Raw genomic sequence first — 22358 nt, 5'->3', positions numbered from 1 at the left:
AAGGTGCTAAAGTAGTTTACTACTTTTTAATCCAGCTCATTTTATAGATGATGAACTAAGGCAAACAGGGTTAAGTGAGCTACCCAGGGTCACACAGTCAGGAAATGTCTGAGGTCAGATTTAAACTCAAAAAGATGAGCCTTCCTGACTCCATTAGAAAACCTTATAATCATTGACATAAAGTATCTTTAATGAAATGGTTAAAGGAAAATAGACTCTTAGTTAAATGATATAAATTTGTGGTAATTGCTAATATATCTTCATATTAGTAAAATATGGAAGAATGACAGATGGTGGTAACTAGGAAAGTATTGAAATGTACTGCTGCCAATATTCTCCTCAATCATATAGTAGAAATCATAAATGAAAGGAATTCTCTGCTATAATCCATATAGATATGTATATATATATATATATACACACATATATATACATAGATAAATGAAAAGTGATTCTAAAATATTGCTTAAAGAATTCACTAATTAATTCTCATACTCATTAGGGGAAGCTAGGTGTGCAGTGGATAGAGCATTGCCCTTGGAGTCAGTAGGACTGGTGTTCAAATCTGATCCCAGATACATACTAGCTGTGTGAACTTGGGTAAGTAACTCAACCCTGATTGCTTTGCATCCAGGCTGATCTCTGGTCATCCTGATCCATATCTGGCCACTGGACCCAGATGACTCTGGAGGAGAAAGTGAGGCTGGTGATTTAGCACAGCACCCCTTATTCAAATTCAATTGTCATGACATCACCTCCCTTACATCATGATTTTCTTTGTTAATGAAAGACCAAAAAAAAAAAAATCAAGACATAATCACTATGTGTCAGATGAAGGACTTGAATACCACTTTCCTAAACTCTAAGATCAGTTTTCTACCTACCATGTGAACCCCAATGCAAGTAAAGACTGAAGAGTTTATGAAAGGAATGAATGAGTCAATCAATGACCTCCCCCAATCCAATTAATAATTGATAAGGTGTACTATGCTCCATATTCCTTATCTTTGTCATGTGAGAATGTACCTTGACTGAAGTACAAATCAATCTCTAATCACAATCACAATTGTTGTGTAGATAGTCTATTGAATCAATCAGTCAAAGGTGTAATCTAGGTGCAGGAAGTTTTTGATGAACTTTCAAAGACTAGAATGCTTTGAAGAATTTGATGATTTTGCATAATAAGGTCAAAGAGAACCAATCAAGTCCTGTAGGGTTTGGACAAAACAACATGCTAGTTCAGAATTCAATATTCTAATAACAAGCCATTTCATGACAGAAAAGTTTCAGCAAACTTTGAGAAGAAAATCTTAAAGGCTGAGTATTGAAAAAGAATGTTTACCAATGTCCTCATTTCTTTCCTTCTTTTGAACAGTAGAGAACATGAACAGCATCAAAAAGTCAAAAAAGGTGACATTTGTGATCAAAACTGAGTGTCTCCAGAATAGCCAAAACTGGTGGTGGCATTGGAAACTGTGATGAAGGGGCAGCTAAGTGGCATAGTGGATAGAGCACCAGCCATGGAGTCAGGAGGACCTGAGGTTAAATCTGGCCTCATAGTCTTAATAATTGCCTAACTGTGTGATCTTGGGCAAGTCACTTAACCGCAAGGCCATGCCAAAAAAAAAATGAAAAAAAAAAAAACTGGAGTAAAGGAACAAGTTAAACATAATAAGGAAAGACAAATTAAGAAAGATATAATAGCCATAAGCACTGAGGTTGAGTGTTTGTGTGTGTGTTTGTGCGTAGGGTAGGTATTTGTATGGGTATATTTTTGTGTGTATACACATTGTCAACTGGACCAAATCATCCTCTAACCTGTGGATGGCTAGAGCAATACAGAGCAGGCTAGAGATAGGAAATTCAGGAATATAACAGAAGTTTAATTTCAAAGTGATGGAAATCTAGATTCTAGACATATGTGCCAAGGCCCTGCCCCTGATGGGTGGACTTGAGGTAGTGTGAGGAAAACTTAATTCTTATAACAACGGTTTCCTAGTAAGTGGCAGCCCTGACAATAAGGAGGAACAATGTGAAAAGTCACAGCAAGGTTTCATAATCAGAGCTTGATCATCCTCAGAGAACCCTTACTTTTGGTCAGAGCAATATAAAAATTATGTGATTTTGTCCGAGATTGACATCATCTGAAGGGCGAGCACAAAGGGTTGTTGCTATGCCAAGGTCTGGGTACAACTTGCTTGCTGGGTCTTAGCTAGAGAAAAGAAGATGTTCCTAATATTTTGGCAACATACACATGCATATTATATATATATATATATATACATATATATATATATATATATATAATTAAACAATCACTATATGTATGTGTGTATAAATACCCACCAAATAAAGGGGCTTCCAGAAATAAAAACGGAACAGTAATTTATAAATCCTCTACACTTTAGGATATAAAAAAATTCTGACTTGGAAGTAAAGTTTTCCATTGATTTTTCTTTTGTGAGGGGAGAGGTGTTTTGGTACTCATCTTCTTAATATTCCACCTTAATAAATGCATAAAAGTAAAATTAAATTAATTATAGTTGACTAGTTGATATAAACTAAATATTATTGGGGAGAACACTGGTGGTACTCCAATGTGAATTACATTACAAAGTGACTTCCTGGACTTCAGAGTTACCACGAGTACTATGAGAAAAGTAATCATCCACCCTCTGGGGATTCAGGTCGATAAAGTGAGTGGGAGTTTGGAAGAAGTCCCATTGACCAATGAACTTTAATTTGATTACTCATTAAATTTTTTTTAAAGTACTGATAAAGAATGTTTGGGGAGCACTTAGTGAAGGTCATGGTTTCAAAAATAAACATTTTTATGTTAAAGTTGTATACTAGGTCTGGTGATTAACACAAAGAAAGTTATAAAAAAAGGTCTCTTTATTTTTTCCCCTACAGTCCTCTCCTCTTCCTTTCTTCACTCTTTCCTTCTTGCTCTCACTTTCCTTCCTTCCTTTGCAATTCACTTTTAAATCTATTCTAGATAAATAGAAACTAATTTATTTTGTAGGTGGTATTGTATATATTGTAGCAGTAAGAGGATCTACATACTCTCTACATAACATCTAGGTCACTGAAGAAAATGGATATTTATTTAGTTAGTAATATATCTACCATATATCTTGCTCCATTTTAAAAACATATAGGTATGAAGATTATTAAATGTTAAGTTAATCGCTTATATAAACCACATATCAAATTTCCATGTATTCATATGACTCTAGATTATGGCTTTTGCTCTTTCATCTGTCTTCCTATTTCTGTCGTTGACTCTATATTTGTGTTTGTGTATAAATTCATAGAAATCTATGCGTGTAGAAATATATATACACATATATCTTTCTGTATTTCTCTCTCTCTCTCTCTCTCTCTCTCTCTCTCTCTCTCTCTCTCTCTCTCTCTGTCTCTCTCTCTCAGAAAGGGTCAAGGAACAGTTGATATGGTATGTATTGCTGGAAAATGCGAGGAACAGAACAGAGGTCTGTATACAAAGTTTGTAGATCTGCCCAAGACCTTTGATTCATAACAGTTGTGAGAGTTTATGGAAAATTATATCAAAATTTGGTTTCTCAGTGAAGTTCATTTGTATTGGACATAAGTCTCATGATGTGCTTCCTGCCAGGATTCTGGATAGTAGAATCGAAAGCACTAATCTAGATTATCTGGTCACCAATGAAGTGAAAGAAGAATGTTCTTGCTTCCCAGGCTTTTTAGCATGATATTTTCAGCCATGTTCTCAAGTGCCTTTACTGAGGATGAATATGGCTTCAAGATCAGCTACTGTACTGATTGCAAATTCTTCAATCTGTAAAGACTACAGTCCAAGTCCAAAGCATAGGGAGTATTGGTGGATGATATGCTTTTTGCTCATGACTGTACTTGGTGCAGCCTCTGAAGCTCAGATGCAACAAAGTCTGCTGCTAAGTCTGGCCTAACACCAAGGAAACATAGGTTCTCTATCAGCCAGCAACACACCACCCATATGTGGAATCATTGATTGCAGCAAATGGAGAAGTTTAGAGTACTGTGGATAAACCTTGACAGTGTCGTTTCTAGGAAGATACACATTGATCATGGAGTGACACATGCATTTCCAGAGCTAGCTTAGTGCAGGCCAGAAGAGATATTAGACTAACCATCAAACTGACCAGTTGTGCTGATTTCATTGTTGTAGACTGTGAGACCTGGACAGTCTACCAACACTATGCCAGGAAACTCAAGCATTTCCATTTAAATTGTCTTAGGAAGATTCAAAAGTTCACCTGGGAGAACATACGAAACACTGAGGTTCTTTCTTCAGTTAAACTGCTAGGATTCAAGCTTATTTGAAACAAGTATAAGAAACAAGGTACCATAAAAAGTGCCATTCTGGTAGGCTGGCTATGTCCTTCGAATGCCAAAAGTATGCCTGCCTAGAAGACTACTTTATGGAGAATTCACAAAAGGTAATTCCTTATGGCAGGTGGGGGAGGTGGGGAGTGTTAGAGGAAGCAACATCTTTGGAATCAGTTGTTCAAAAGGGTGTATGGTTAATACATGGAATATAAGGTTTTTCCATGATAAGGCCTTATAGTTTAACTACAGATAATTACTGACCCTCAATTTAACTCTAGTATACAGAGAATCACTGACCCCCCAATTCACCCTGATGTACAGGGAGGGGAAATGAGCAGGACTGATCTCATGCACATATTTAAAACAGCTTGAGCATTTAAAAGAATCGCTGTATGTCCTTGACTGGTCCTGGTCAGACTCTTGATTAACATTGACTATCTCTTCAGCAATTAGCCATTCCTGAATGCAAACACCATGATTCTTGGAGTATGGAGGAGGGGTAATTCTCTCCTCGGACAACCTGGAAAATTTGTTTTATTCCACACAAAAAAAATTGGTGAAAAGTCTTCTTTGTTCTCAAGCTATATAAGATCTAGTTAGACTCCAGTTTAATTGGAGTTTCACCCATGGAGAGGACGTTCTGCCTGGGGACTTCCCAATCATGACTCTGAAGGCTGTACCCTGCGACTCTCCAGCTGCTGTTGATTACGATGCTGAAGTTCCCCCAATTTGGTGATGTTTTCTCTTAATATCCATGTTTATGTAGGTTTTGCTCTCCTTTTTATTCTATTGAGACTTTTGGGGTTCTTTTTGCTGTAAAACTGGATTATTTCTACCTGTTTTATAATAACTTTGTTAAATATAATCTTTTAAGTTGGTATAAATGTGTCATTTTGTAGGAACAAATTGAAACCAAAATTCCTTAATCAAACAAAGGGGAGACACTGACCCAGGACCACTAGCATGGCATGCCCTCTTCAGAGAGGGTGTTGTGTTCTGTGGGCAAAGCAAAATTGAAGCAACTCAAAAGAAACATTAGATGGCTAAGTTTAGAGTATGAACCCTAGGTGTTCACATGTATTATTTGTGTGGCAGAGTATTTGGAGCTTGTATTAGTCTGATCAGTCACAGTTGGACACAACATAGTTTGTCTCTAAGATAGTGATGTCATTTTCACCTTCTTTAATAATGAATGACAAGAACCATGTCTATGTATATACACAAACATGCACATGTTTACTTTGCAATGTTTTTAATGAGATACACCATTCATAAGTCAACCATTCAAAAGTTGCACATTTTAAAGCATGGAGTTGTACTAAGGTACTCTGCATGAGAAATATCCATTGGATGAGTTCAGAAGTAAAATTACTGAATTTTTATCCTCCAAATACAACTGGAGAAAGATTCATTTTTAAAGTGGAAAAATGCAAAAGTGCTTAAAAGTTCCTGATATTTCACTACCATATCTCTTAATCTACAGTGATTTCTAAAGGTCAATGGAAAAGGTGAAACAGATTTCAGAACTCAGCTACCACAATACCTTTTTCTTCAATATGGTACAGTTGAAAGAGCATCCATTTCTGAGTTGCAGGAATTGGACTATGAGTCAGAATCTGTGACTATCACATACTATATGTGTGATCTTTGGCAAGTCAATTGCTCTCCTCAGACTGCATGTAAAATATGAAGGAGTTGTAACATGAATTTCTTCCAAAATGAAATTCATCATCCTGTTGTGTAGATCTCTATGATTACATACACATGTTTGCAAGGATATGAGCTTCAATAAATCAATAACTCAGCAATTACTTATCACCTGCTTTATTTCAAATGCACTACAAAATTATGACACTGCAGAAAATGAAACAGCCCCTCATTACAAGAAGTACATATTTTGATGAAGGATATAAGCATTGACAATCATAATGTGCATAGGGACAGGTAGCTGGCGCAGTGGATAGAGCACTGGCCCTGGAGTCAGGAGGACCTGAGTATAAATCCATCCTCGGGCACTTAATAATTACCTAGCTGTGTGGCTTTGGGTAAGCCACTTAACCCCATTGCCTTGCAAAAACCAAAATAAATGAATGAATAAATAAATAAACCAAAAAAATTCTAAAAAGATAACCTTAAAAAATAAGGATGTGCATATTATAAATATAATGATGTAAGTAATTTTTGAGGTATTGTAAGAGTATTGGGGGGGGCATAATAAAAAAGCTTCCATTATCTGAGTTGGTTTTTCCAGTTTGGTAAAACATGCAAAAATAATGATTTTTAACACTATAGTAATTTATGTTAAAATTCAAGATTGTACTTTGAAGTTAAGATACTTTAAAGTTATGAAAAAGGAGTGGTTCCTGCTAGTCCACTATACAAAATGTAAAACAAACTTATTAGATAAATACGTAGCATAGTGTTAATTTTTAATGTGCTCCATTATGTCTATGGTAACAACTTTCCTTATGCTGATCATATTCTGAAAAAAAGAAGGAAGTTTCCATAAAAATAAATAGCATGCCTTTTTTTCTCATATAATGACAATGTTGAGTACAGGACCCAATTTTCTGAGATTCAAACATTTCAGCACTGGAGGGACTATCAAGGATGTCTTCTCATCAAGTCAAAGAAATAAAAAAACATAATTTATGTGATAATTGTATATGTGTGGGGCAGGGGAAAGTTTGAAAGAATCTGAAAGGAATAGTCAAGGAATGTATGCCTAAGTTGAACCCTCCACTACAAACAGACAGGAATTCTTCAGCATTAAAAATGGATAGTAGTGTAACTTCCTATTTTTTAACTAAGCATATGCATGGATGGGTGCACATTTATATTTATATATTTTATTTATTTAAAAGTATATGTATGCATTATATTGTTGGACAGTTTATGCTTAAATATGTGTGCCTGCTATATATATATATATATATATATATATATATATATATATATATACATATATGTATATATATATTTCTCATTTTCTAGAATATTATAATTAAGAATTATGCAAAATGTAAAAGTATGAAGGATTTGTGATCCACATTGGTGATAATTTCCTTGCCTATGAAAATTAGAGTTCTTCAGATATGTAAGTAATTTGCTCCTCTGCTACATGATACTCCCAACTGAAATAAGCTTTGCTTGCTTCATTTTCTCTGTCTACTCCTGCCTTATGCTGCACTTCATTCAGTGGTGCCATGCCTCCCAGGCATGCCAATTGTTTTAGAAAAATGAGCCATGGCCAAGGACTTTGATAAACCATGTAAATTACCAGAGTTTCATACAAAATTTTGAATTATGGTATAGAGAAAATATAGATTAAATTTGGAATCATGTGAATGATCGACAAGTGTCCCCACAATTCCAATTCTCCCTGTTATCAAGGTTGGTCCAGACCCAAAGTAAATGTTCCTTTGATCTTTTTCCCCTGGCAACTTAACTATCAGATAAAACTGACACCTAACTGTCAGAGACTGACACCTTTCCTGATATGAAACTTTTGTATTCCAAATCCCTCTGAGTTTTTCTTTAGACATCCATGAACCACCCAAGATATTTTATTAAATACAATTTAAAAACATATATAGCAAAATGTCAAAAAGGAACACTATTTTTTGATTGAGGATAGCCATATGGAAAGGAACACTTGGTATAAGCCTAACCTGTAATATATATTAACTTTGTGATGATAGGATGTTTATTCAATCTCTTAATGGCCCAGAAAATGTTCTGAGACAAAAAGACATATATAAATATATATTATAGATAATCTTTATATAAATAAATATATACATATATATGTATATGTATGAGTCGTTAATTTGTAATAAAAAAGCAACAAGGTGGCACAGTATATAGTGTGCTGGCCTAGAATCAGAAGACTCAACTTCCCAATTTCAAATGTAACCTCATTCACTTACTAGCTGTTTGATTTTGGGAAAGTCATCTAAGCCAGTTTGTTTCCTCATCTGCAAAATGAGTTGGAGTAGGAAATAGCAAGCCAATTCAGAATCTTTGCCAAGAAAACCCCAAATGGGGTAACAAGGAATTGTAAATTACTGAAAATGACTGAGCAATAGAAATGACAATTTTGCAATAGGGAGATGAAATATAATGAGAGAGTCCCATGTTTATAAAATCCTTGATAAGGACAAAAAACAAAAGTTATTGATTTAGCCATTTATTCATTCTTTTAAAATTTATCCACCAATCTATCCATCTTTAAGACAAAGATTTAGCGAGGTTCACCAGCTTAAAGGTAACAACTATGGAAAATGAATTATGTTTTAAATGACTAGTCCCAGTACATTTTAAAAACTTTATCACTTCTTAATAATGTGTCACATTTCCTTGAAAAAGTAGATTTCAACACCAACATAACACTTCTAACAAAATAAAAATAAGTAAAACAAATTACTCTATTGTTCATGTAAAATGCTATATCCAGATAGCAATTAGAGTCTAGACCAATTATGATAAGCTCAAATAGAAATAGGGTCAATAAACCATAATAAGAATCCCTGTGGACTGTACATTGACTTTGAAAACTACATAGTGGTTTGATCTATGTTCTACTGTATTTTGTATTTATATACTAAAATATTTTTCCAAATATATTTTAATCAGTTTTAACTGTTTCAGAGTGATACAAGATATGATTGACACCTCAGTTTCTACTTATCTATATGGGAAGAAGGAATACCATCTCTAGGTCACTGAATTCAAAACTGGTCATGAAATTGATTTGAATAATGATATATTCCTTTATTACTTCCTTTCTTATTTGTTTTTGTAGTAAGACAGTTTTTCAGATTCTATTCTATTCTCCTCCAGAACTATTTCATTCTTGCTATTATCTGTTGTTTTGTCTATTAGTTGTGTCTGACTCTCTATGACCTCATTTGGGGTTCTCTTGGTATAGATACTGGAGTAGTTTGCCATTTCCTTCTCCATTTTTATAGGTAAAGAAAGTGAAGCATAACAGGGAATTTGCCTGGGGTCACACAGTAAATGTCTCAATCTGAATTTGAACTCAGATCTTGCTGATTCTAGGCTTTAGACTTTAATTACTGTACCACCCAGTTACCCTTTGCTTCATTTTGTATCCATTTGAACTGGTCTTTCCAACATTTTCTAATTAAAACAACAGTCTATTTCATAATATAGTAGAGAAAAGAATACAGCACTTTTTTTTAATCAGTCATCTCCTAACTAATTGGAACCTACTTTGCTTTTGTCTTTTAAACAAAAATATTAACATTTTTTTGATATGGTAACCCTTCTGTCTTTGATCTCCTTAGGATATATCCATGATAACATAGAGTGAACTGGTTCATAATTTGTTTCTTTTCTTTTATCATGGTTACAATCTTTCTTTCCAAAAACTGGTGACTCAATTCATAGTTATGGATTACAGTGCCTATTTTCCTAAAGCCCCTCCATCATTTTTTTAGTTTTATATTTTCTCTACCATTATAATGGATTTCAGGTAAAAATCAAAAACTTTCAAGTTCTTTCAGTTTGCATTTCTCTAAATAGTTTGCATTTCTTCTTCTAGAAACACTGACCACTTTTCTACTGAGACTGGTTCTTGAGCTTACCGAAGTAGACAAATTCTTTATACATTTCAGATAATTATCAGATGCATTTTCTTGTGAAGATTTGTTTCTCCCCCAGTGAAAAATAAGCTTTTTATTCTAGTAGACCTGAACCATTTTAGCTTAATTAGCCTGTTGTCTAGGAGTCTGAAATGTTACATATTTTTATCAATGATTTTGATAAAGGTAAAGTTGGCATACAAATCAAACTTTCACAGTTTGCTAAGCCAATCCCTAATTAAAGGACATTTACTTGATTTCGAATTCTTTGCCACCACAAACAGGGCTGCTATGAATATTTTTGTACAAGTAATGTTTTTACCCTTTTTCATCATCATGGAACACTATTGTTCTATTAGAAACCAGGAGGGGACAGGATTTCAGGGAAGCCTGGAGGGATTTGCATGAACTGATGCTGAGTGACATGAGCAGAACCAAAAGAACACTGTATACACTAAAAGCAACATGAGGGCGATGATCAACCTTGTTGGACTCTCTCATTCCATCAGTGCAACAATGGGGAACAATTTTGGGCTGTCTGCAAAGGAGAGTGCTATCTGTATCCAGATGAGGAGCCATGGAGTTTGAACAAAGTTCAAGGACTATTCCCTTTAATTTAGAAAAAAAACATGTATCTTATTTTCTGATCTTGTTACCTCTTACACTTCTTGTCTCTTCCTTAAGGATATAACTTCTCTCTCATCACACCCAATTTGGATCAAGCTAAAACATGGAAACAAAGTAAAGACTGACAGATTGCTTTCCGTAGAGGGGAAGGGGGGAGGGAAGTAAGATTGGGGGGAAAATTGTAAAACTCAAATAATATCTTTAATAAAAATAAATTTAAAAAACAAATCAAACTTTCAGATAATGTATGACAACTTAGAAATGAATGTACTAGATAACAGATTCAGGTTGTAGCATGATAATAGTAGATTAGAAGTTTTAATTAAAGATTATAATACAAATTTGGTATTAAATCGATATAAAATCCCATATTTGGCTTTAAAAATTTAACAGACATCTAGTTAGAAAATGTGACTAAATTGCAGTATATAAGAAAAATAAACTTTATAACAAATATACAAATAAAAAATAAACAAAAAAAAACCTTTAAGATTTCAGAGCCCTAGAGATACAGAGCTATCTGTAATATTGCAGAGTAAAAGGAAGTAATGCAGCTAATAAACTTCCATCCACAGCTCCTCCAAACAGAATTATAGATTAAATCAAACCAAACTCTGGAGGAGAAAGCCCCAAAATATCAATATTTGGTCCAGGTCATTAAATGAAAATACATAGAGATTGCTTCTGACACTAGTGGCAGGGCTAGGGCAGAATGCAGGTAGACACTGAAAATCAACAAAAAAAAAAGAGGTCCCTGTGTTGCATGACAAGTGGCTCCTCGTAGTCTTGCCACCCACTACTCAGTTCTTCATCACAGATAAGTGTAGAGTCTGAAGGGCATCTGAATCCTTTCTGGGCAAGCCCTGAATGGTATACTGAAAAATTAGGATAGGCATGCAACAATCATGTACTTCAGACCTCAGATGTAAAGCAGGAATGTCACTTCCAGAACTGTATACAAGATGTAGTGGAATAAAAAAGGTAGGTAATTCAGCCCAAAAATGGGGAAGGAGAAGCCAATTTTGACTATTTGAACCAACAAAACTTTCCATCTGGCTGATGATAGAAGAGAAGACTAGGGATATTCTACTCTTCCATAGAGATAGGTCAAGAGATTCAGGGTTCAAACCAGGAGGAAATTAATCAGATTTTGTCCTAAATCAGACTTTTTTGGAAGTATTGGAAAATTTCATGTCTCTATGCTTTCCCAAAATTCTAGAATAAAACAATATCCTTTTCCCCCTTCCTTCCCCTTGTGCTTTGCTTTTCATTCTTCTCCCTTCTTTTTATTTTGCCTCTTGATTCCATCCCTCATCCTTCCTTTGCCCTCCCCATCTTTTCCAGGTTTTTCTTCTTCTCTGTCATCTCCTCTTCCCTGTAATTCTATGACAGTTGCCCTTCCTCTGAGTTTCCTCAGCTATAAAATGGGTAAACTGTTATATTTGAACCCCTTATGTCACTAGATGATGGGAATGATCAGATGCACATATGTGACAGATGATTTTTCAAGACCCAACCCTGAATAACTATTATTGACTTTAAATTCAAGGCTAATGTCAGATTATCAGTATTTTTCCAGAACTGACAGGATCTTTGGCTATTTTAGCTTTTAATCATTTTTTTGTGAACCTAACCTGTCTTGAGCTAGGGGACAAAATCTGATTGCACTGAAGACATTTTTACCATACTGAATTTCATTGATGGAACTCAACAGTCATTTAAAGTAATTCAACTCCATTTCAATAAATAATTCATGGACTCCAGGCAGGGTCATGGGGTAGCCTAGAACAGTGGCTGTCTATTAAACCCCATGTGTTGTGTCAGATAATGGAATGGAATGCCTTTCCCAGGACCCCTGGTGGCTTTTATTACAATGCATATTAATTGGATGACTTACATATTCACTAACATGACTTCATTAAATGGCAGTAGTAATTATGTGGCATTTAGTTTAAAGGACAAACATTACTGACTAATCTAATGAGGTACAAATGACCACACACTAATTCTGCACTTACGTTTATCACTGGAAATGGAGATGTTTTGCCAAATGGGGAAGCCATTTAAATGGCAGTGGGAATATGTTAAGTTTAATAATTAAAGCTTTTAAATTCTTCCTGCAGTCCCAAGTTAGCAAGGGAGAATTCTGATCAGAGGTTGTTATGGAATTAGAAGATATAAAATAAACTTTAGTCCCATAATATTTAGATAAAAAGGTCAAGCACATCTAGGAAAGAAAAGTCTGCTGCTTCTTATTAATTATTCCATGTATTACTATTAGGATGTTTAGGTACAATTGGAAAACTGATGATCTTTTCTACCTTGTGCAGGTGGGTGGATCCATCCAAAGAAATATAAATTTTGATTGACACTTCACAAGATACCCTAGGTTCTGAGGGGTGGGTGGGTGGGGTCAGTTCTGATATTTTTTGAAGCATAGATTTGAAACAAAACGGCTTTGATAAAGCTCCTTGTAAGTCTAAAGGAGGTACTTGGCTATGTCTTAAACCATTCACTCTGGTTTTCACTGACCAAACCTAACTTCCTCAAAACCTCATAGGGTTTGAAGGTTTGGAAAGTATGTAAATAGCAATTACTTCTGTTCTAGTCCAAAACTCTGAGAAGCTTTCCCTCTCAGATTTATTCCTTTTCTTTGTTTGTTTTTGCCGGGCAATGGGGTTAAGTGACTTGTCCAAGATCACACAGCTAGGCAATTATTAAGTGTCTGAGGCTGGATTTGAACTCAGTTCCTCTTGTCTCTAGGATCAGTGCTCAATCCATTATGCCACCTAGCTGCCCCAGGTTTATTCTTTTATGAAGGAAAAATAAACTATCTTATGTCTCAATTCTTATCAGGCCTTTAATTACTGAATGGGTCTTGCCTCAGACAAACTGAGATTTGGAAAAGACCTTAGCTTAAAAAGTCCTAGGTCTCTTATTGCATTCAGGACCATCACCAGTTGTCTTGACCTGTCTTGCCTCTGGACTCAGATGACTGGAGGGGAAACTGAAGTTGATGACACCATATAGCTCTAATTTACCTAAATCCAGTTCACTGGCATGTCATCTTCCTGATATCTTTGGTCCTCTTCCAGAATGAATGACTAACAGCAATCTCTCTTGTTTTATATACCCTGAACATGCAGAGAAAGTAGAAACTGAAAAACGAAAAAAAGAGAGAGAGAGAAAGAGAGAGGGTGATATTTATGCCTGTCTTTATCTCTGTACAAACAAGTGTATACCCATATATAAAAATAGATATGAACACATATGTGTCCATGTGCATATGCATAGACACATGTAAATATATATTATTTTTATATATGCATACAGCTTCACCTACATGCATATATTATGTGTATTGGGTAGAGAAAATAAATTATATATTTAATATAATTTCTATGGTGCTTATATTTTGCGTTGATGAAATGGTTACCCACTTAATTATTACTAGAATGCTTATCATCAAGAAAACTTTGTTTTAAGAATTCACCCCCCTGCAACCAACTAACAGATGAAACCTTGATGTCTATTAGACTAATCCTTAAATAGCAAACATGCAGCAAACCACTGGATTTAATAATTCTAGTTACTGGAATCTACCACAGGTCAAGAATGAAAATATGCACTCTAGTTCAACAAACTTTAAAGAATGGGATGAGACTTGAGAAAAGTAACATGTTTGAGTAGAGATCAATGAAAAAGATTTCCTGGTAAATGATTAATATCATCAAGATTTTTACTTTGGTTTGTTTGAAGTCATCCTCTGAGGGTCACAAATTATATATTTAGTTTCTTTGATTTTTATAAGAAATATACCCAGAAGATTTTCTTCATTCTTAGACAAATAAAAATTGCACTTAATTAAAGGAGGAAGAGAGGTTTTCATATCATTTGTTTATTAAGTGTATAATAATAATCCCATTATGTTCACTTGATACAATTTGGTCAGCCTTTACATAATTATTGAGACCTATATTCCATGCAATACTTTTTTATGAAAAACATAATTGCTACAGATATTTTGATATATATAAAGCCTTTTCAGTTTTTCAAACAGTTCTTGTAATATAGAGAATTCTTCCTCCCAATGCGTAAGCACAATAATTCAGAGATTGTCGAGGCTATCCCATTTTAACTAGGGCATTTTCCCCCTTAACATCAATCAACAATCTTTTTAAAGTCTTATTTCCATTGCCCCCGCTTCTGCTATCTATGACCAAATATAACAACATCTAATCCTTCTTTTGCATGACAGCACGTCGAATTCTTGAATATAGCTATCGTGTCCATCCCATATCATCTTTTCTATAAAACTAAATGTCTCCTGCTCCTTAAACCAATCCTTGTATATCACAAACTCATCTTGTTTCATGATGCTGGTAGTAAATAGCAGAATGGAAATGTGAATTCAGGTTTTTATTATTCTAAATTCATTGTTTTCTTCACAATGTCTCTCTATCACCCTTTCATGTTGGGAATTGTCAGAACTTTAAGGACTTATGCAGTTTAGTCAACACAGTCTATCATCTGACCTCATCAAACTCAGACTCTTATCCATATGCTGACAACTGAGACCAAGTACTCAATCAAGAATATGACATATTTCTATTCCAGTGCTATAGATGGCACCTGCCAGCTGCCAGCTGCCATTTGGATATTTGGAGCACGCTGTCTGCTTAATCATATATGAATACAGGGAGGATAATTCTTCGTTGAAGGCTGTTGCCTTGATCATTCCCAATTCTTTGGATCAGAGGGTTATTGCCAATGCATGGCTCTTGAACCTTGTCCTTGAACCTCAGATAAGAGATCCCTTTTTATTAGAACTTTTGGAAAAAATCTAGCTTTTTTCATATAGCCATTTGCTTTGCTATCTTCCATCTTGCCCTCGTGCAAGTATTGTCTTTTCCTAATATCATTAACCCAATATCAAGGTAAATCAAAAGGGGAAAAACATCATTAAACTGATGCTGTTTGACCTCAGGTATCAGAACAAGGAGAGGATAGAAGTTATAAAGATGCAATATTCAGACCTGTGATATTGGGATGGGTATGCATTTTCTAATATAATGAAAAATGCAAATATAGAATAGACTGTCTTGGAAAACAGACAATAAACCTGTCTGTCAGAAAGACAGACAGTGAGATAGAATAAGTATTCATTAGAGGCCCACTACAAACTAAGAATGATACTAATTTTTATGGATTCAAATAGAAGAAAATATTAATATCTACTCTTAGGAAACTTAAATCCTAATAGGGGAAGACAATACATAAAGAGACTTTGAAAGGTTGGGTTGGGAGAATGGCCATTTTGGACAGAGACCTAGTAATCAGGAGAGTAGGTCAAAGGATGGAGTAAGCATGGAAGAAGCAGGTACTGGCTAGAAAGACTGCTAAAATATCCCTTTTCTAGTATGTTCAACAACTACTCTTTTTTGTAAGTCACTGAGAATATTCCAACTCTAAACATTCATTGATTCTGTGTGGTGTCTTTTCTAGACAAGTATCTTTAGGTCGTCACAGAGTAGGTATGACATGAAGGAAATGAGTAAGTTGTAGATGCTGGGGAAAATGTAGCGAAAACTTGAGGTTACTTCTCACTAACAATATAAAGAATTTCTACCTTTGACAGTCAAATTCATGAAGCACTCCATACTGGCTACTCAATGATGCACTTTGGCGATCTAAGTGAAAATGAACTCATTGAAAACCCTCAAGTTTTATAGGTAGGATAATTGAGACAAAGGTTATCTAGTAATTGATGTTAATTATATATAGATATAGATATATATTCTTGTATATATATTATATATAATTGATATAAACAATTACAAATTATTTATGCTGGAGTAGACCCCAATCATGGTTTGTCTTGCATTATTCGTTTTATTTCTATGGGGAAGAACAATGAATAAAACAAGTTTAAATAACCAATCAAAAACTTCAGTGATTATCATGTAAAGAAGGAAGCATAGTAGAGAGGAAGAAACCTGTATTAGTCTAGACAAGATAAATGCATGAACTCAATTCTAGACAAGACAGAGTCAACAGATAATAGAAAACACATTTATTAGAAAAGCTACAACATTAGAGTTGGAAAAAGGAATCAGAAAGTGATGCTTTTGGTAGAATTATTTGACATAGTCTATTCCCAGAGGCTTGTAGAATATGGCTCTCTCAGTAGCTGCTTCATTTTCATTGCTCAGGGCTTTCCCTGAAATCTTTCCTGCCTCCCTGAACTTGCCAGCCCCAAAATCATGGTTGTATTGTCTCTATCATTGCAGAACTTTAAGTAAACAACATTGCTTTCATTTCCAGAGAATGGTAAGATTAATGTCCTAGGGTGCAAAGAATGAAGAAATCAGACGAAATACAGAGTGTATATTGGAATAAAGTGGGGTAGAGGAATTAAGAATTCAATATATGCAGTCAAATATGAATTAGAATGACTGGAGATATTTCTTTTCTTTTCATTTTTTGTGTATACATGGGAGGAACATGATGGGTGATTTGCCTTGCCCACTGAAGGTAGACTGAAGTCTTTATTTTCAAATTTTATTTGAATTAAATTGCAGTCACAATGTAATAATATGAATCCCGAGGACACCATTCTATTTGCCACTTAAATATTTTAGAAGTATAATTAAAATGATCTAAGATAATCATTAAACTCAATTATAGGCTTGAAAGTGAGTGGTCAGTCCAATAGCACAGTCATGAGAACGTTGGGAACATAGGTTTAGAAATGGATGATACTTCTGAAGTCATCTAGTACAAGTTTTATTGTTGAAGAAATGGAATCCCATAGAGGATAAGTTTCTTGTCTAAAGTCATACATGGGGGAGCGGCTAGGTTGCACAGTGGATAGAGCACTGGCCCTGGACTCAGGAGGACCTGAGTTCAAATGTGACCTCAGACACTTAATAATTACCTAGCCATGTGGCCTTGGGCAAGCCACTTAACCCCATTGCCTTGCAAAAAAAAAAAATTAAAAAAGAAAGAAGAAAGAAAGGGCACCTTTAAAAATTATGGTTTCCATACATACATGTACACATATGGATATATGTTTGTATAAATGTGTGTTTATATATCTAAATTGTAGAGGATGCTTTCCTCATGATTATATTTTAACTCTATCGATACAAAGCAAAATCAATACTTCAAATATAAATAACACTTCTACTTTCTTTTAAGTCTTATAGGAGTTACAATGAAGTAGAGATTGTATGGCTAATTTCTCTGATGAGAAATGAATTGAGCAGATCTAAATTCTTGTGCATCATCTATTGCCAGCATGTGGTTAGGTGTAGTATCTGGGACTTTAAAATGCAGGTGTCTGATTTTACTTATTCTTAATAACTCTCCCCATTCAAAAAAAATACAAAGTTTTTGAACTCTATATTGAAAGCCTCAGGTTCCTGGTTCTGCAACATTTCTATATGACGAACATGAGGAACAGAACCTTTGCATTCTCTGTATTAACTCTCCCTAAAAGTGAAGCATTTTTAGCAGTTTTTTACATCTCTCTCACATTCTTCTTTTCTCTCTCTCCCTCTCTCTCTCTCTCTCTCTCTCTCTCTCTCTCTCTCTATATATATATATATATATATATATATATATATATATATATATACATATATATGTATATATATATCCCACTTCCATTCTCTCTCTCTCTCTCTCTCTCTCTCTCTCTCTCTCTCTCTCTCTCTCTCTCTCTCTCTCTCTCTCTTCTTTCCTCAATCTCTGTATCTCAAAATTATATCCATTAATTTACTATAAATGAGACAGTTATGGATTTAATAGCTCAATTTGAGCAGATTTGAGGTTGCTACCTGGTTCAGTGGAAAGAGCATTGCTCCTTGAGTTGGAAAGATCTGAGTTCAAATTTATCTTATGATATTTACTAGCTGTCATCTGGGCAAGTCATTTTAATCTCTGTTTTCCTTAATTCACTAGAGAAGGAAATGGCAACTCTCCCAAGTATCTTTATCGATAAAATTTCATGGATATCATTGGTATGCTGTGGTCCACTGAGTCAATGAAGAATTGGACAAGACTAAATGAGTGAACATACATACATATACATATACATATACATATACATATACATATACATATACATATACACATACATATACATATACTTAAAAGATTTAGGCTTTGTAGTCTTGGTAACAGTTTCTGGTAGTATATAGGGCAGTCAAATAATTTGCACTGAAAATCTAGTAGTCTCATTAATAGATAATTTGTGCAAGGATGAATTCTATAGAAGACTTTAAAAAATAAGTGGTTGAGAAAATTGTAAAGTCTCATCAACTTTCTATGAAAAAATCATGGCAGGTCTTCCTTGATTTACTATTATAAACATCCCTCAAACACTATTTTAAAGGAGGCTTCTTACATCCTACAGAGTCCATCTAAAAACAATGTTCATTCATGTCAAAATAATGTCCAAATAAATAAAAGGAGGGTTTACCAAAAGGAAGGATATAGTTTGAGTTCCCATCATAGGGCTAAAGTTTTATTAATCTTGTGTATATTTTCTTTCCTTTCTAAAGTGAAGAAGACATTCCTTTTTGTAAATTAATTAGCTACCATTCTCTGGCTAGTTAATGCTGTCAACAGTCTCCTCTTTAGAGAAAAAAAATAGAAGACAGAAACCTAGAGACCAAGTTCATTATCTACTTTCTGCCCACAGAGTATTGCAGAAACATCAAATGAACTCCCTAACACATATATTCAAAGGACAAAGGCAATAAAAGTAAGTATAGCTTAGTCACCTCAAATAACTTGGAACTTCACCTATGTCCAACCATATCAGCTGAATCAGAATGTTACTTTTTTCACACTGAATCTAGTAAAAATTCTCAACAAAGCAGAAGTTTGCAAAGGAAGACTTTCTGTAGATGAATTGTTATATAGGGAGAAATGATTTCATTTCATTCTCCTATTTTCTGCATATCTCTTCATCATGAACACACACACACACACACATACACTAACACACACTTAATAATTTCTAATGATATCTGTGTTAATTGCATGTTAATGCAAGGTCTTGAAAAGTCACAATTGATGAGGAAAGGCCCTTGGACAAGCTAACAATTCTCACACAACAGTAAGTATGAGATATCTTGATAAGTCACAATGATTATATCTCCCTGCTAGAAAGCTAATCTCTTTATATTAATATGTTGCATACTATTACACAAGAAGTCTGCCTTTCTCCGTGTGAAGTAATACAAATATAGAAAATTCATTCTGAATGTCAGAAAAGAATTTTCACAGAATCAAAGGACCTCATGACCAACAAACAAAAACCGTAGTTTCATGAGAATGCATTCTATTGCATCCCTCTAAAATGTCACCCAACCAAATCTTGAGGACTTCTAAGTTAGGGGTGGAGTAGGGAAAGAATCCTGATAGGTATTTAAGAAGGCATTTTACTTTCCATTAACTGTGTTAGGAAGATTGTTTTTTTTTTTTTCTGTACTCAAGAATAAATCTTTTCCTTTGCAACTTTCAATGATTGCTCCTGTTTCTGCCCTCTATGATCCAAGAGAACAAAATTAATATCCTTTTCTCATAATAGCCCTTTAAAAAGTTGGGAATTTTTCATAACCCATTTAATCTCATTTTTCTCTTTTCAGCCATTTGTCTGGGTGTTTTATGAACACCACCTAAAAAAACTGAAAACAATGACAATGCTTTCTTTCCTTCTATTTTTCTCTTTTTTTGAGCTGGCAGGAGATTCACATAATGGGAAGATAGATCTAATATTTGGGACATTTTCATAGTTTAGAAAGATTGCTATAGTCTAACTGATTATTCAATGAACTCTTAGATGGAGTAAACTTGGGACTCTTTTCCAGTGTTAAACACTTTAACTTACCAAGGTTCTTTCTAAGCTATTGCTCAGAGATTCTCCAAATTTGTTTTAAATAGAATAACTCTATTCAATCAGCCTCTGTGATGCTATTTTGGTCAAAGAAGGCTAATGAATATGAAGAATTTTCTGATAGTAATACTGAAATGTTTTTATTTTTTGGATTGAAATTAGAGAAAATAGGGTACTAAATTTATTTTCAAAAGTGGATATAAAATAAAGTGATTTAATTGGATGTTATATTTAAAGGTCCTCACATTTGTTTCTCTCTCATTGAACAAGATAAACATATCAGTAATATAATATCTTTGAATTTAAAAAATACAGTTCATGGATAGGGAAACAAAGATAGTAGAAAGCAATTCTTCTATATACCTTTGGTCAGAATCTTATCATTCAGATCTCTCCTCAGTTAAATGATAGAAAGACATCAGAGAAGGTTCAAGGCAAACACACAGACTGAATTTTAAAGCTGAATCCAGAGAGACAACTAATTCAGTCTGGATTCAGTAACATGGGGTAGGGGAAAGCGTTCAGTCAAAAGAAGCTATTTATCTGTGCACTGCCAAATAAGCTATTTATCCTCTTTCAGCCATTTGTCTGGGTATTTTATGGACCACAACTGAAAAAAAAAAACTCTCTCTCTCTCTCTCTCTCTCTCTCTCTCTCTCTCTCTGTTGGAAGAAAATTCACATGATAAGACATCTGATATTTTGGACATTTTCCACATTTTGAAATGATTGCTGTGGTTTAACTGATTATGTGGTGATTCATTAATATTTCTTATTGAATGCCTCCCTCCTCTGAACTCTAAAGACACTTATTTTCAATGGCACTCATTTGGAATTTAAAAACCTAAGATAATAAACAACATTGTGTCCAATATTTATAACTGTCTTCCAAAACAGATTGGATGTTTCTAGAAGGCCGAGGTGTATTCCTAACTTTGAATTCCCAACAGACATTCCTCAAGTCACTAAGCAGTTCTTACATGGATGACTATTCTCCACATATTATAGAAAGAGAGATAGAAAGATAGCGGATCAATTCATAGATATTGATGGAGCTTCCTCAAGCAGGTTTATCTTTGGATAAGAATTGCTGAGAACTGGTCCACACATTCCAATGAGCACAATGTATATAAAGTAAAACCCAAAGTCATTAAACTCTGCATTTTTCTTGACTCAGCAATGCATGTTAGGATTACAACTCCAAAGAAATCAACATGAAAAGAACCATTTCTTGATCTATCTCCTCTTAATATCACAACCCTCATTTTTAATTTGGCATGATGTCTTGATTGATTATTGAAGAATTCTGAATGTTTGGCGAACTTAGTTCTTGTCTATCCCAAGTCAGTATTATATCTAATTGTATAATGTCTATAAAATCCCTTTTCAACCTTAAATAAATTTGTTATTTTAATATTCAGCTTTCCATTTCATTGCTCTCCACTTTTGAATAAGGAAATATTGACTCATTTCTTCAATGGTTTGATCTTGACCTTGTGAAGCTCATTCTTTATAATAGCCCCATAATGTGGTGCCACTTTCTTTACTTTATCCATAGTAACTCACCCAGACTCAGAGAACTTATCTTAAAATTCTCCCTCTGACATGACCTATTTAGGGCAAAGAAATGCAGGAGGCAAAAATCCACATAGGTGGCTATTGAGTCCTCTGTCCTAGAGTCAGAAAGACCAGAGTTCAAATCCAGTTGCATACTCACTAGCTTTGTTATCCTAAGCAACTCACTTAACATTTACCTCAGTTTCCTCAACTGTAAAATGAAGGTAAGAATGAAACCTACTTTCCAGGGTTGTTGTAAAAATCTAATTATTCAGGGGCAACTAGGTGGTGCAGTGAGTGGTTAGAGCACTG

At 34.5% G+C, this 22358-nt stretch overlaps 1 long non-coding RNA gene across 1 annotated transcript; it reads left to right on the top strand.

Moving 5' to 3' along the window:
• Positions 1–4328: 4328 nt before the first annotated feature.
• On the top strand, positions 4329–21870 carry LOC141512987 (uncharacterized). The gene is made up of 4 exons (XR_012475656.1): positions 4329–4460; positions 19291–19353; positions 19648–19710; positions 21163–21870. It is a non-coding gene; the product is annotated as an uncharacterized LOC141512987 (long non-coding RNA).
• The last annotated feature ends 488 nt before the right edge of the window (positions 21871–22358 follow it).

The sequence above is a fragment of the Macrotis lagotis genome, chromosome 1 (genome assembly GCF_037893015.1).
Source record: "Macrotis lagotis isolate mMagLag1 chromosome 1, bilby.v1.9.chrom.fasta, whole genome shotgun sequence".
NCBI classification, from domain to species: Eukaryota; Metazoa; Chordata; class Mammalia; order Peramelemorphia; family Peramelidae; genus Macrotis; species Macrotis lagotis.
Note: the sequence above shows the minus strand (reverse complement) of the source record. Positions and strands in the feature narration are given on the sequence as shown.